Here is a 14,760-nt window from a genome sequence, read left to right on the forward strand (position 1 = left end):
AACGCCAAAGGGCCTTGACCAAGCGTCAATATGTGACGAGTCGAGAGTGAGAATGTGATGTTTTATTAGAAGTGGAGCGAAGTGCGAGGTGCAAGTAACCCTTTCAATGATATCTGCAATGTTCCTCAACACAGAGGTACAGGAGAGTCATGTGTAATGTAACAGTGCCACAGGTTGATGTTATGGCCATCAGTTTAAATTATTTCAAATTGTGTTTTTACAGAGTGTTAGTCACTCAGTTTGAACGTCGCTCTAAATACCACAACGCCCTTGAGCTGTTGCCGTCATTACTATGGACAAGTCAGTCAGAGGTGTGAGAGCTCATAGTTGCAGTTGCGAACAAACCTCATACTGTCATAGTTCATCCCAAACTGAACATGAATTCCCGCCCATAACCTTTAACAGCCTGCAGCCATCATCCTAATTCCCATCATCAACACTCCGTCGACGAGTGAATATTCAGCGTTAACTTTCATCACATTTTATTGGAATCATATCGTCATATTGTATGTTTTACAACATTCTTTCCAAGCAAAACTGTAGTACTACTATTAATAGTACTTTGACTACTTTAGAAGTTTGAAATGTTTTGTAAAACATGCAACAGTGGACCATCAATATGATTACTGTATGTGCTTTTGCAGACATTTTTCATATCGTGTTATTAGTTGACGCTTTTATGTAAAACGACTTACAATTGCTATATATTTTAGAGGTCGCACGCCTCTGACGCAACTATGGGTTAAGTGTCTTGCTCAGGGACACATTGGTGCACAATGGACTTGAACCCGGGTCTCTCACACCAAAGGCATGTTTCTTATCCACTGCAGCACCCATTCCCACTTACTGTAAATATACCATATAGACTTACTATACAGAAAAATATTGTGATAATGATTTAAACCGTATCACCCGTTGCTGTTCAGTCCTCGATTAGCACATTCTGGCTACCTTGACTTCTTCTTCTGTCTTATGATATGATGAAACACTAGCGGAGCAAGTAAGCAAAGTTAATTGTTTGTATGTTTGGGAATGATGAACCGTCACCAAGCTAGTAATGGACAGTGCGGGTTGATTCACAGCTCAGCCAAAACTAGAATTAATATTTCCGTGATTTCATCAGCTAGCTTAATGAGAAGTTATGAGACTCCGGCTATCGCATAATCCCTTCACAATATAAATCTTTATAAGGTTATTTACCTGAAACCAAACATGCTCTGATCGTACTGTAACCCCTGTTGATTTGATTGTTTGATTTGTTTTTTGTTTTTTTTTACATTTTCACTTTCCTTGTCAAGAGAAATTGTGAATGAGGCTGTGCTTGGATTTTATTTGACAATGAAAACGAACACACGCTTTCGCACCATATTACTCGTTATTACTTTCTCCATGTCTTGTTTTCTCTCTTTCTCTTACTTCCTGTTGCCTCTTCCTCCCAATACAAGTTGTGTTTCCCTCAGTGTCACCTCTCTCCCTCCCTCCCTATAGTCATTTGTTTGATTTTAATGAGTTGTTTTGTTTTGATGCCTTCCTTCTCATCTCCGCTGCTTTTATTTCTGAGTTCAAGGTCATTTTGTTTGTCTCCCATCCTCCGCCATAGCTTTTCTCTTTATCTTGTGATATTTCGGCTACCAATTTCACTCTCAAATTGAGATGTATACCCTATCATGAGGTATCTATCAAAGCTCTGGAGGATTCTCTCCTCTTCGCACAGTTTATGAGCTGTTTCTCTTCTTTTTATCTCTGTGAGAATTGAAATATTGCTGTGGCTCAATGGATGAAGCGTGACACCCAACGCTGTCAGGCGGAGCAGCTCCTTTCACTGTTGAACTAAAGTCGTTTGTGGTCTTGATGTCCTGTGTGACCTGACACATACAGGCTTTGTATGACCTTTTCATTCTTGTTTCTCTTGATTCTCTGAAAAAGTTTTATAAGCAACAGGACAGGAACGTGACAGAAGATTCTCTTTTGTGTCTGAAGAGGTTCTGCATTGACATGGTTCACATATTCTCTTTGTGTCAGTACTGGAGTTCACATTTTAATTCTGTTTAAACGCTGTTCTTTTGGATTAAAACCCAACCCACGTGGTGTTAACATGTCTGGATCTGTCTGGAAGTTTAATCTTGTTCAGGAAATTGCATGTTAAAGGTGGAGTAAGCAATTCTGGAGAAATACAATTACATGACAAACACCATGGTATAGAGCCAACAATGACACAGCAAGTAATGTAACCAACGTTAGCCAGGTTGTGGGTTAGCAAAGTTGCTGCTGGAAAGCTAACATGCAGAGAGGATGAGACGGCCCCAGAGCCAGCACACCAGCTCCAGCGATACTCACAACTCTACTGCTACTATAGCTAACATCACAACAACAGCTCGACAGTAACGGTGGCCCGATGGCCCGGGGCGGGACAGCTGAGCTAGCAACTCACTGGCCCGATCAAAACATTAGTATTTAAAATAAATAAATTAGAAACTCAACATCCTGCAGATGCTTTGCAGCTCATGCCGCGCACCGTTGTCCAATCCAGATTTGTCGGTATGTGACGAGTGGTTGTCAAATGTTATTTCTCTAATCTTAAGCAAGCGGCGACCTCTGGGTCTGAAAGGGAAACCGTGCAGATGGAACATAAACCTGCGTTCTCTCTAACGACCAGCAGGGGGCGAGTCCGCTGGCTGCAAAAAGAAGTCCGGTTCCATTAGAATAATGGTAAAATGTTTCTACTTGTCAGCTGATTTATTCCCTCAGTAAACACTTTCCTGATGAGTTTATGGTCTCAGTCGCTAGTTTCAAGTCTTCTTCAACACAGCGTGATGTTCATTTAGTAAATTATGGTCCCATTTAGGGGGAAATAGACTTTAATGCAGAATATGCTACCATGCTAATATCGCTACCATGGCGACCTGTCAATCAGGATAGAGGCAACTAGTATCCGCTGCTCTCTGTACATTTTGTCAGCAGGAGAGAGAGCGTCATGTTCGAGTCTGTTAGTATGTTTGGTTTCAAAAGTAAATTGTTTGTAAACCTTTTTATTTTTTATAATTTTAGTTTTTTTATATCCAGGATGTATTTAATAACTGATTAAACATGTTAACAGTATAACATAAACTTATAAGTCTTTGGTTTTGTTGTAATACTGATAAATAACTTTTGGAAGGAGCCAGTAAAAATTGTCTCCGGGCCAGTAAGTTTCAAACCAATAAAACAATAATGATAATTATCGCGATATAATTTTCCTCAAGAACAATATGACAAATGTTCAATATATCGTCAATAAATGTTTGATTTAATTAAAATAGGAGACTTATTAGCTTATTTTTACAACACTTCCTTCACCGCCATGCATCATGGGAATTTTTGACAGGAAGTGCTTTTCAATTAACATTTGCCTGATTACATTCATTTGAATTCACTCAATATTCTCTCTATTTGGGATAAGATAAATATAATGCTTATGTTTTATTTAACTACAATTGGTGGATTTTATTCCAAACATTTTTATTTGAAATTCAATTAAATATTTGCCTCAAAATCAAAAACACAAACAGATTGAATATATTTTACCTAATATATTAACTCAAATCTACATGACCACAGAATCCTTTTTTACAGTGTAATGCACCAATAATTATAATCCAAAATTACTTTTAAGTATGTTTATAGTGATCCTAATACATTTGTGCCTTTACTTGAGTAACGTTTTAAATGCGTGACTTTTACTTGTAGCACAGTATTTTCATGTGGTATTTCCAGATTTGAGGATTGACTCCTTCTGTCTGCCATTTGTCCCTCATCTCTTCCTTCCTCCCTGACTCCTTTTCTTTTTCTCCTCCGCTGGATATTTCATCCCTCTTCCCTTTTTTCGCTAAACTCTTTCCATCATCTGCATTCCACTATCCCACTTTTCCTCCTATAATATTACTTCCTCCTTTTATCTACTCTATAATATTGTCCCTCCTTTCCTTCCTGTAATAATACACAGCCCATCTAAAAACACACACACACAGACGCACATGCAGACATACTCATTTTATTCTCACAGAAGCAATCTCTGCGGCCCCCGATGGTCCTTAGGCCATTTGTTGTGGGTTTAATATCTACCACACACACACACACAGTATAAAACACACACCTACTTTCACTCACACACGCACAAATACATGCTCACAAACAAACACGAACTCAACGCACCTGCTTTCTCTCTAATGAACTGAGTTGGTGTTCAAAGCCGGTCAACCTGACTCACTGCTCCCTGAAATGCCATCAGTGCCACTAGACACACACACACACACACACACACACACACACACACACACACACACACACACAGACAGGCAACAGGAACACAGAATGTATTGTATGGACAATTATACTGTAAACACATACTTTCCCAACCTTTTATGTTTTATTGATACCAGGAACTTTCCTCACTTGGAAAAGAAAATCTTACAGGAGTATTCTGGCCAAGTGATACCCGAGTAACTCTGTATCCTAAAAGTAATGTTTATAAACCATTAAGTTTCATCAACATATCCATTTCAATATTCTGACCACATCAAGATTTTTATCAGCATAATTTGCAAAATGTTCATTCTGAATGGATCCGCTGTCAGCGTATTTCATTCAGTAAGTCCACCATCTCTGTCCAAAGTGAAATATCTCAGCAGCAGTTGGATCAGCTGCAATGAGATGTTGTACAGGCGTTCAGTCATGTTCCTGACTTTTAATGTAGCGCCACCAGCAGGTCAAACTTCATTTATCCACTGAAATATTTCAGCATCTACCAGATGCATTGGCAGAAATTTTGGAACAGGAGATGATCACCAGTTAGTTTTTCTTTGCAGTGAGTATCGAAGTCTCACAGAGCAGCAAGTGAGGTTGTAGACTTGGCACCTTGTTCTGTTTAGGGAATGTTAGGGAAGGGAAAAGTCAACATTGACTTGAAGCAGCAAATATGGACTTTTTCCGTAGTTAACTGGACCACTATCTTTTCCTAACCTTTACAAAGGTATTGTACTGTAGTAAACCCAACCCTGTGTTCCATCACAGACCCACAATCACTGATTGCTTTTTCATTAATAGTAGCGACAATCTTTCCCTCATACTTAACAAGTTGTCGTGTGCAGATGTTGCACAAAGACAGAAGTTTTAAAACCACTGGAATTAGACATTTAAAAATGTAGTCATTGAACATAATCTGTGTTTTGTTTTTGGGTGGATTTGGCTCCAAATTATAAATGCAAGCAGCGGCAAACATTAAGACTTTTTATAGAAGCCCCTGGGCTTGCTTCAGGCGCTCTCGCACTAAGCCAAGGATGTAGTTAGGGCATATCAAAGTAAATAATCACAAAAGGAGAACACTGACTGGTTTTATATATTCAAAGTTATTTAACAGGATAAAGCCCTTGAGATGCACCATCTCGTGTTCGAGGAGGTCCTAACATATATCTCAATCATAGCAACAGAAGCATCGTACATTGTGCAGTGACCCACAATGGGTCTTCCTCAGGGCGTTGCTGGAAAGACGAGTCAACCAGAGTGGAAAGTCATGATTCCTTATATAGACAATTAGTGGCCAGGCCAACTTACGCAAAATAAATATACCACAAGTAGGCTACGAGGAAAAGAAGTTTAAAGTCGCAGTAATATTAAAAGAAACTTACCTCAGCCAGTCGGCGTTCTCCTTTTGTGATTTTTTTACTTTGATATGCCCTCAACTAATAAGGTATTTTAACTGCATCCTTGGCTCAGTGCGAGTGTGCCTGAAGTAAGCCCAGGGGCTTCCCTTTTTCTCGAGTTGACTAATTTGACTTTAAGAGCACCTTGCATTCACCTGGAGTTTACTACTTTACTTTATAACCGTGAGCACCCGGTGAGTCTATTAAGACTTACTTCAGTGCAGACATTATAGATGTGCGTGTAAACAGTAGTTCTTCGCCTTCTTTACTATAATAACATTGCATAAATATGGAGCAAAGATCTCAAGAATAGTTTGGTATTAGTGTTTATTATTTTACAGAACAGTTTATTATTTTTACAGCAGTTACAGCACTGTGGTAAAAAGAGTTCAGAGTATGTAGGAAGCCAGTTTATATTTGTGACGTCTGAAATGCACTCATTCAACTTGAACAAGCCTGATTTTCCAACAAACATCATTTTGGACAACACACGCCTACACACACGTGAAAACAAGCTGCACACCGTGCAGAAATACCCACATTAATTCAACACATGCTGGCTCCCTCCAATGCAATCCCACCATCCCACCTCACTGATTACCACAGGAATGGAGAGAGAAGCTAGAGAGACATAAGCAAATACAGGCAGATAGCATCACTGTGCGCTCTGTAAAGCCATGAGGCATCAGGGCCTCATTCAATGTTCTTTTATTATCCGAGCCTGGAACAGAGCAGCAGGACGGCACAGTGACTAAACTGCTAGCGACAGAGCTCCCACCAAGGCCGGCAGGCAGCGGCCCTACGCAGAGTCACAGTGACACCTGGTGGTCACACCATACAGTGGCAGGGCTTTTATTTTTACCCTCATGTATCCGGGGAAAGTAGAAGGATGCCATCTTTCACGTTCATGCTTTCACACATTCACACAGCCATAGTCTGCTGCTGGAGCAAAGCAGCATGTTCAGACAGTCTGCAGTGTTCCTTTGGTCTCCTGACAACAGAAGGGAAAATATATGCTATATTTTTGCCCAAACAGAAAATCACTTGTTTATTTAGCATTTCAGCAACACAGTCTTCATCAGAGCATGATAAACTAACATTACATCAAAGATACATTTATAGTTTGGAAAACTGAGCAGTCTTAGCAACCTCGACATGATGGGGTCACCCGACCAGAACAAACAAATAGAATAGTAATATTGGACAAATGACTAAAATTTGATGGTATCAAATCAAGTTTAGTTATAAAGCACACTTAAAAGAACCGAGGATGACCAAGGTGCTTTACAGGTTTAAAGTACAACAACAAAACATTAATTACACAGTAATAGTACAGCAATAAAACATTATAACATCCAATAAATGATATAAATCGCATTTGGGGTAGTAACTTACTTAACTCGAAGGAAATGCCAAAGAAAAGAGATGTGTTTTTAACAATGATCTAAAGCGATTGAGAGTTGGGGGCGTTAGTGTGAACGCAAAGAAGCTCCGTTAGGTAAAGCAGAGCTAATCAATCCTGTACTGAACATGAAGCCAGTGGAGGGAGCGCAGCACAGGTGTGATGTGGTCCCTCTTTTTCTTTCCCGTCAGGTGGCGGGCAGCAGCGTTTAAATCTAAATCTTTAGGGAGGGAGACAGGCCTTTACCTTGGCTATAGTTCTCAACTAGAAGAAGTAAGATCTAACAGTGGCGCATATCTGTTTATCAAATTTAAACGCACTGTCCAATACAACACCAGGACTCCTCACGAAGTTAAAGGACGGCTTTTAAAACAATTAAAACGGCTCGGTTGAGGTTAGGGAAAGATCGCCATTACATATTTTACAAAGCCAACGTGGCATCTAATCTGAGTGTATACCCTTCCTTTTCCATGCCACACAAACGGCACTGAATGTTGGCATTAGATGCGTTTATGACATGCAGAATAATAATTATACCATTCGCTTTACCTGGCGATACTGAGACTACTGAGATTTGAGCAATTATGTTAAGTCTAATGTTTGAATTACGTCATTTTATTGGAAACTTATTTTCATAGTTTTGGTCGTCATCTCTGAAGGTGTTGATTGTATTTTGCTAACAGAAACAGAGGACGTGCAGGAGGTTCTGTTATAGTATCCACATGTACGTCATGTCTCACGGACCACTGCAGCCATGCCGATGCAAAAAGGATAAATTAAGTCCCCAGTTTAACCATTTTATCTAAAGGAAAACCCCTGAGAAACTGTGTTATAATATGATACAAGTATAAAAGCTCCAAGTTTCACTTTCAAAGGTGGTTTAAATAGCATAATTGTAAAAAGATAACAAAATAAGTTATTTTAGGGTTTAAATTAGTTTAGTTTCACTCTTTTCTACATAGCTGCGAACTCTAAATACATCTTGTGAATGCACATTAAAGCAGTGAAATCCCAACTCAGTCTCTGCTGTTTCCTGATATCTATTTTTACAAGGAGGCCTCTGAATATAATTTGCAGCATAACATTGCCATTGGCTCCATAAACCCTTTCACTAAAATGAAACAAAGTCAAAGTCATTTTAATCTCCATCAGAAAAAGACCTGTGTGTATGTGGAATGGAAGGAAGCAGAAAGACTGCGACAGACGGACGCACTGTGGGTTTATGTCTTGTGAAGGAGAGAAACATCCAGAGAAGAGAGACAGAAGTGAGGATTATGGACTTTATATTTAGTTAGTGAGACAGAGAACGAAAAAAATGACAGAGAAATATGAAGAGAAACAGCCAACCAAACAGAGAAAGTACAGATGAGTCACGGAGCCCCGAGACACAGTTATTGACAAGAAGAGATGGAGGGATAAAGAGAGATGGAGAGAAGGACCGGGAGATTGGACATGAAGAGGATCAGGAGAAGACTGCAAATGGAAAGCTGAAGCCCAGATATACAGCTCAGTGAGAAAAGACAGAGCAAGCGTCTGTCTGTCTGTCTGTCTGTCTGTCTGTCTGTCTGTCTGTCTGTCTGTCTGTCTGTCTGTCTGTCTGTCTGTCCGTCCGTCCGTCCGTCCGTCCGTCCGTCCACATACTTTTCTCTTATGTATGTTATTGTAAATGAAATGTCTTTGGGTTTTGGACTGTTGGACGAACAAAACGAAACATTTGAAGACGTCACTTTGGACCCTCCAGACTTGACACAGTAAACAATCAATTGATTTGAGTTAACCCTGGAAATTGAAGTTTCACAAAACAATCTTAAGTCAATGTCCACTTACTATCTGTTTCTGGATCGTCTAAACCACATCTCATGGTCTTCATCAACAATCTATTAATTGTATCTATTCAAGGCCGTTATTTCCACTGGGAGTTTGATTTACTCACCAAAATCTCTCTAAAGAGTGTCCTCTGACTGTGCAGCTGTAATAATCCACTTGAGAAAAGTGCGGCGTTTCTGATCATGACACTCATTTATGACACTTTCAGTTTCTTAAATTTTTTCTTCTCAACTTTATTGCATTCATAGCAATCAGATTAACAAGCTGGAGTTGGGAACTGTTCAGCCCTCTCAGGCTACATTTACACTGCTACGTTTTTGTTTTAAAAAGAAAACGTTCTCGCGTTTTAGTTGTGTTTCAGAGTCGATCTCCATCTATATTAAAACGAATGAAAACGCGCATCTAGTGGCCGTTCACAGGAAGCAGATTGTACTACTTCTCCCAAGTTGCAGAAGATTTGGCGAAAGGAGAAAGTTCTACTACAGACAAAGCGCCACGCCAAAACAAAAACTCACAAAAATGTGAATGTCTGCAGCCTCTGTTTTCGCCTGTCTGCACTCAAACGCAACCCCAGAGTTTTAAACCGAAAACGGGGTCAGCAGCGTTTTCAGACTTTGTTTTAGGTATTTGGATTCACTGTTTTAGTCTTGACGGGAGGTGCAAACGTAGCAAAAGGTCTGCGTCAGTCTTCAAACGGCTGCGCTACGCTCTGACAGCTGCAGACACTTTTCAGGGCTGAAAAACCTGAGTTAATATTCTCTTAAGAGAAGTTATAACTTCACATTAATTAAAGGTAAGGCAGTAAAGAACAGCGCTGCTTAAGATGCAAAGATGCAAATACAACATTATCTACCATTGAAACTAAATGTGATTTTTCAGGACAGAAAGTTCATTAAAGGACTAGTTGACTGCACAAAAAACAAAGATTCAAAACAAAATGTTCTGGGTTTCACGAGTGCAGTCTCTGCTGATTGTCTGGCAACCTCACGGTGACAAAAAGACTGCAGGAAGTTGCTGCGCCCAGCCATGGTCTGGCACATAACCCTGTAAACCAAACTGTTAATTAGTGATCTTTAGAGGCGCTGGTAGGTGGATTTTGTTGCCTTTGGACGGGCCAGGCCAGCTGTTTCCCCCTGTTTTCTATCCATTTATACAGCCCAGCTATCCTCTAATTCCATTTTCTTGTTGTGATTTTTTATTGTCGGTTATGTGTGTTTTTCAGATTTACTTATATTCAGCTTCACAGCGCTGGAGGGAGAAGAGGCGGCAGAGGTGAGAGATCAAACACACGCACACAGACACGCAGGTGAGAGGGTACGCACTCATTGTTCCACCAGAGAAGCTCCAACACAACATCTTGAGGGAGACAGATGTGGAAACATGCCAAGCATACTTTAACAGGGCAAGACGGAGAGATGAAAAGGAGGACGAGAGAGTGAATGAGGAAGAGATGGAAAGAGAGAGAGCAGCAGCCATTAGCTGGCCTGGAGTCTGTCTGCCTGTGAGTGCTCTGTAAATATCGCCTTGTCTTAGTAAACAACATTATTCCTCTTTATTGGGCCATTATATAATGCCCTGATCCCCCACAGGATGCAGATTGGTGTCGCTCCATTATGTAAGCTTTCTCTTCCGTTACGTAAGCATTCTCCTCCACTCCTCCAGCTTTCTTCTCCCTCTCTTCACTACTTCTCCATCACTTCCTCGTCACTCTCTCCTTAGATTTTTAACGCTCTTTTCAGTCTTTGCTTATTTGTTTTGCTTTCTCCTTCCTCTTCCTTTTGCCCCTTCTGTTCTGCAACCTTTCTCTCCTTTTCCCTCCTCCTCTTTTTCTCTTCTCTTCATGTATCTTCTATCCTTTCATGCTCCCCTCTGCTCTTATTTATTCTGTCATTGTGCTTTACTTACCCTAACCTTACGTTTCACTTCTCCTCTCTCCTCCCTTTGGTGCTTCTTTTTATTTTTTCTTCTTTATTTCTTTTCTTTTCTTTCCTCTCCTCCTCCACTTATCCTAACTTTTCTTTAACTTCTCTTATTCCACCATCTCCTTTTTATCTCTCCTCTTTTTGTCTGTGCTTTGTCTTGTCCTCTATTACTCTCCTTTTCTAATCTCATCTTTCTTTTCTCTTTTTCCTTTTTATCATCTCCTTTACTCCCCCCCCATCTTCTTTTCTCATGCATCATGTTTTGTTCTCCCTGTCTTCTCTTCCTTTTCCATCCCCTCTGTGGTTTCACCTTCTTTGGTCTTGTTTTACTTTCCCCTGTTCTTTTCTCCTTCTTCATTTATCTTCTTCTCTTTTGCCCTTTCATCTTTTCTAACTCCCTTCCTATTCCCTCGTCTTATTCATCCCCTACTCTTGTCTCATTTCTCCTCCTCATCTTCTCGCCTCCCTCAACCTTCCTTCTCCCCTCCGTCATCTCGTGAGCGTTGCTGATTTCAGACGGCTTCGTTACAGCAGCTCGACAGGCCAGTACTCATTTCTTTACTGCAGAGCAGACGAGCGAAACAAACCACCGAACAAGATCATATCCGCTGCTGCAGGAGACAGCTGAACAAAACCACACCTGGACTGTAGACCTTAATATTAAGAGCACTGTCTTTATTTTTCATTACAAATTTTTTTTAATTGCTCTTAATTTGCCAATTCAAGTTTAACTATGATGGTTACTTAGTGATATTCAAACCCAAGATGCCATGTTTTCTTTTTTTCTGCATCATTACATGTGAAGGACTTTTTTTGTGAATCATTTTGTATCTCCATTCTGAATATGTTCATGATTATACATTAAGTCAAATCAGTTTGCATTTAAATGATGCACAAATAAAAATATGTTAAATTTACTGTCTAAGGATAGAGGGTGCTGTACAAATTTTAAAGACCCTTGAGGCAAATTTTTGATATGTCTTATTGGGCTGTAAAATTTACTAGACTTTCCTTATTTTGTCTAAATTGATCATTCATTTGTGTATTTACTTATGTGGCCTTCCTGTCATATTCCATCTTACAATTCATTAGTTTACTGCTTAAATGTTTCATTACATGTTTGCTTTCATTTAAATAGATGTAGCAGCTGAGCTCTGATTAGAGAGTCTATAATCACTCTGGTGGCACATATTATTATTATATATTGCACAATCCCCACTTGTCATTTGTATATACACGCAGTTGTAGCACAGGTTGAAACCAATGTGATATATTTATTAAACAGATACATAACAGGTCAAACACTATGCAACAAATACATATTCATTGAGAATGTTGAGGAATGCACAGTGAAGTTAAAAGATATCTTATTTCCATTGTGGTCCTCTGTCCAGGAAAACATTTTAAATACTTTCCTTCCATGACATGTTAATGACTTCAGTTTCTATAAATCTCCACCTGGCCATAGTTCAGTTGCATTTACTGGACTTTGAGGGCCCCCTACTGGAAAACTTTTAGTTGAACTGCTTCATTTTCCTGCACATTTATAAAGTATCTCCCCATGCGCCACAGTACAGCTTTATCGTCTGTTTTATTTACCAGACAAAGAAGAGTGTTGTGATGCCATTTGTTTGCCCACAGTCTGTGTTTCAAGTCCAAGTACAAAAGAGTCTGTGGGTGTGAAGAGGGTAGTTTCCAAAGCAGAGTATAGGCAGGAAATGGGTTTCAAAGCCTGAAATCTCAGCTGTTGGCCAAGCAGTCAGTGAGTCATCAGTACTGAAAAACAACCTTATAGACCTCTGCAGATACTGGAGGGGTTTTTGTTTAATTTTGGACAAGGTGGGAGAGAATATCTGCAATATTTTTCTTTTTCCCAGAAATAAGCGAAACAGCTCCACAGGAGTCCACGAAAAACAAGTTTACTTCTGAGTAGAAAAGAGTGAGAAAAACAAAAAAAAAAGTGAACAGAACTTTTATCTACCGGTAGGATATTTTCATGATAAACTGTGAATTTTTTTAAATGGCATATGGTTTATTTTGGGCAAAGTATCAGAATAATCACTCAGTCAATCTGTTTCTCCTTCACTTGTCTTCTTCAGGTGTCCCAGTGGTTTGCATGGTGGCATCCTTCTATTGAGCCCCGCTGATCAGGTAATCATCCCAGTGACACACCCTCCCCACCAGAACTGATGTGAACATCCTTTGGGCAGCCAGAGGAGGATAAACAGCCTTCCTGTTGACATGCAAAAGTCTCCACAATGTTGGAAATCAGATATGGTGGCCGCAGGTCAGGCTCGGGGCTTTGGACCCTGCTCATGTTCGGTGCTTAACTGGGGCTTAAAACCTTGGATCACAGTGAACACGGCCTGGAATCGCTTCTTCTTTTCTGAAGGAAGTATCCAATGATCTGCTGGGGCTTTTAAAGGGTGTCGAGTGGATTTAGTCTCTGCATTTGACAGTTGGAATCCGTGCGGACACTAAATGCTGCTCTGGGAATATACTGAACGGATTACTGTTGATTTGGAAAAAAACGATTTAAAGACATTTTTTCCAGGATCTTCTCGGTTGAAGTTTGTCGATTGACGGTGGCACCGCTCTTCTCTTTCCCCAGCATACAGTCATATGCCAAAGGATTACTGCAGTATTTTGACCGCATTATTACAATATTGGGAGAAATGCAGACTTCCAAAAGCACAACTCTCTATTATCTCTTACGAGATACGATACGAGCACATTGTCAACGTCTTGTCTCAATGCATCAATAATAAACTGTCAAACTAAACGGTCAACTTATCTGGCACTTTAATAGTATGTTTTCATCTCATCTCTCTTCCTCTCCTTCTCGCTCTCTCTCTCTGTCTGTCTCTCTCTTTCTCTCTCATTCATTTTCATGAACAACTGAATAGTATACTCTCCAGTATTAGCAATCTCTCAACTCTTCTGGCTGCGAATGACTTCGATGATGTTGAAATAATCTGTGTCTGCGTCCATGGTGGATCGGTTCTCTATCTATGTCGGAGTATTAAAAAAAAAAACTTGGTGTCCCGAGAATGGAGCCGTGAGGAACACCAGCGAGGATTTATTCAAAGCCAAACTTAAAGCACACACGTCTGGCTCGACAATTGATGGTGAAAATGGTGAATTCTGATGTTCTGTTTGACACTGGAAAGCAACAGTACCTGTATGAAACAATGGTGAACTTGACCATAAGTGTTCCTAATACTAAAAGCTGGTACTCGAGATCGTTAAATGTATTAAGCGGTTTTAAAAGATGGCCAGCAGAACTTGCGCTGTCCCGTCCCCTCCCTCCCACTTTCTCCCCCTTTGCCGTTTGACAGTGTCTGTGTTTGTATGTGACATACACCTTACAGTCTTCAATGGTTTGATACCCATGATTTACTTTGAATATAACAAAACAAATGACCACAATAAGGAGAAAAAACACGCCAACATGCGAAATGGGGATTTTATGCTTTCATAGATACAATTATGTGGATTTATAATGAAATAAAAAGGTATTTTTCTTGGAGTGTACGTGTTGTTATTCAACAGATCTATGTGTTTCTTCTCTGACAGAAGCACTCTATTTCACGAGAGTGCTATTGCAGTCTGCTTGACTAGTAGCAACAACATCCAGTAGTGGAACAGGCCAGATTTTACTAAGGAAAGAAAACACTGGATCTTTTCACTCAACAGGAAATAATGTTATTTATTCAAATGCATTGTTTGATGAACAAATTAATAAAAAGTCTAACGTGGAGGAGGCCGTAGGAGGGCAACAACCCAGCAGCTGGCCCGTTACCTCCGCCTTTGTGCAAGGTGGAGCAGGAAGAGCACTGCCAGAGCCCTGCAAAATGACCTCCAGCAGGCCACAAATGTGCATGTGTCTGCTCATACGGTCAGAAACAGACTCCATGAGGGTATTATGAGG

General features: G+C 40.1%; 1 protein-coding gene across 3 annotated transcripts in view; it reads left to right on the top strand.

Annotated features, from left to right (window-relative positions):
• The window catches only part of si:cabz01090165.1 (uncharacterized protein LOC100333421 homolog), a 358,553-nt gene extending 344,195 nt beyond the window's left edge, over positions 1-14,358 (top strand). For all 3 annotated transcript variants that reach the window (XM_038694085.1, XM_038694087.1, XM_038694088.1), the window contains 2 exons: positions 10,130-10,179; positions 12,929-14,358. The gene's annotated coding sequence lies outside the window, so the exon portion shown is untranslated. The remainder of the gene's footprint in view (positions 1-10,129; positions 10,180-12,928) is intronic.
• The last annotated feature ends 402 nt before the right edge of the window (positions 14,359-14,760 follow it).

Source organism: Micropterus salmoides, unplaced genomic scaffold (genome assembly GCF_014851395.1).
Source record: "Micropterus salmoides isolate LMB-PRFRI ecotype aquatic unplaced genomic scaffold, ASM1485139v1 Ms_hic_scaffold_3, whole genome shotgun sequence".
Taxonomy (NCBI): Eukaryota; Metazoa; Chordata; class Actinopteri; order Centrarchiformes; family Centrarchidae; genus Micropterus; species Micropterus salmoides.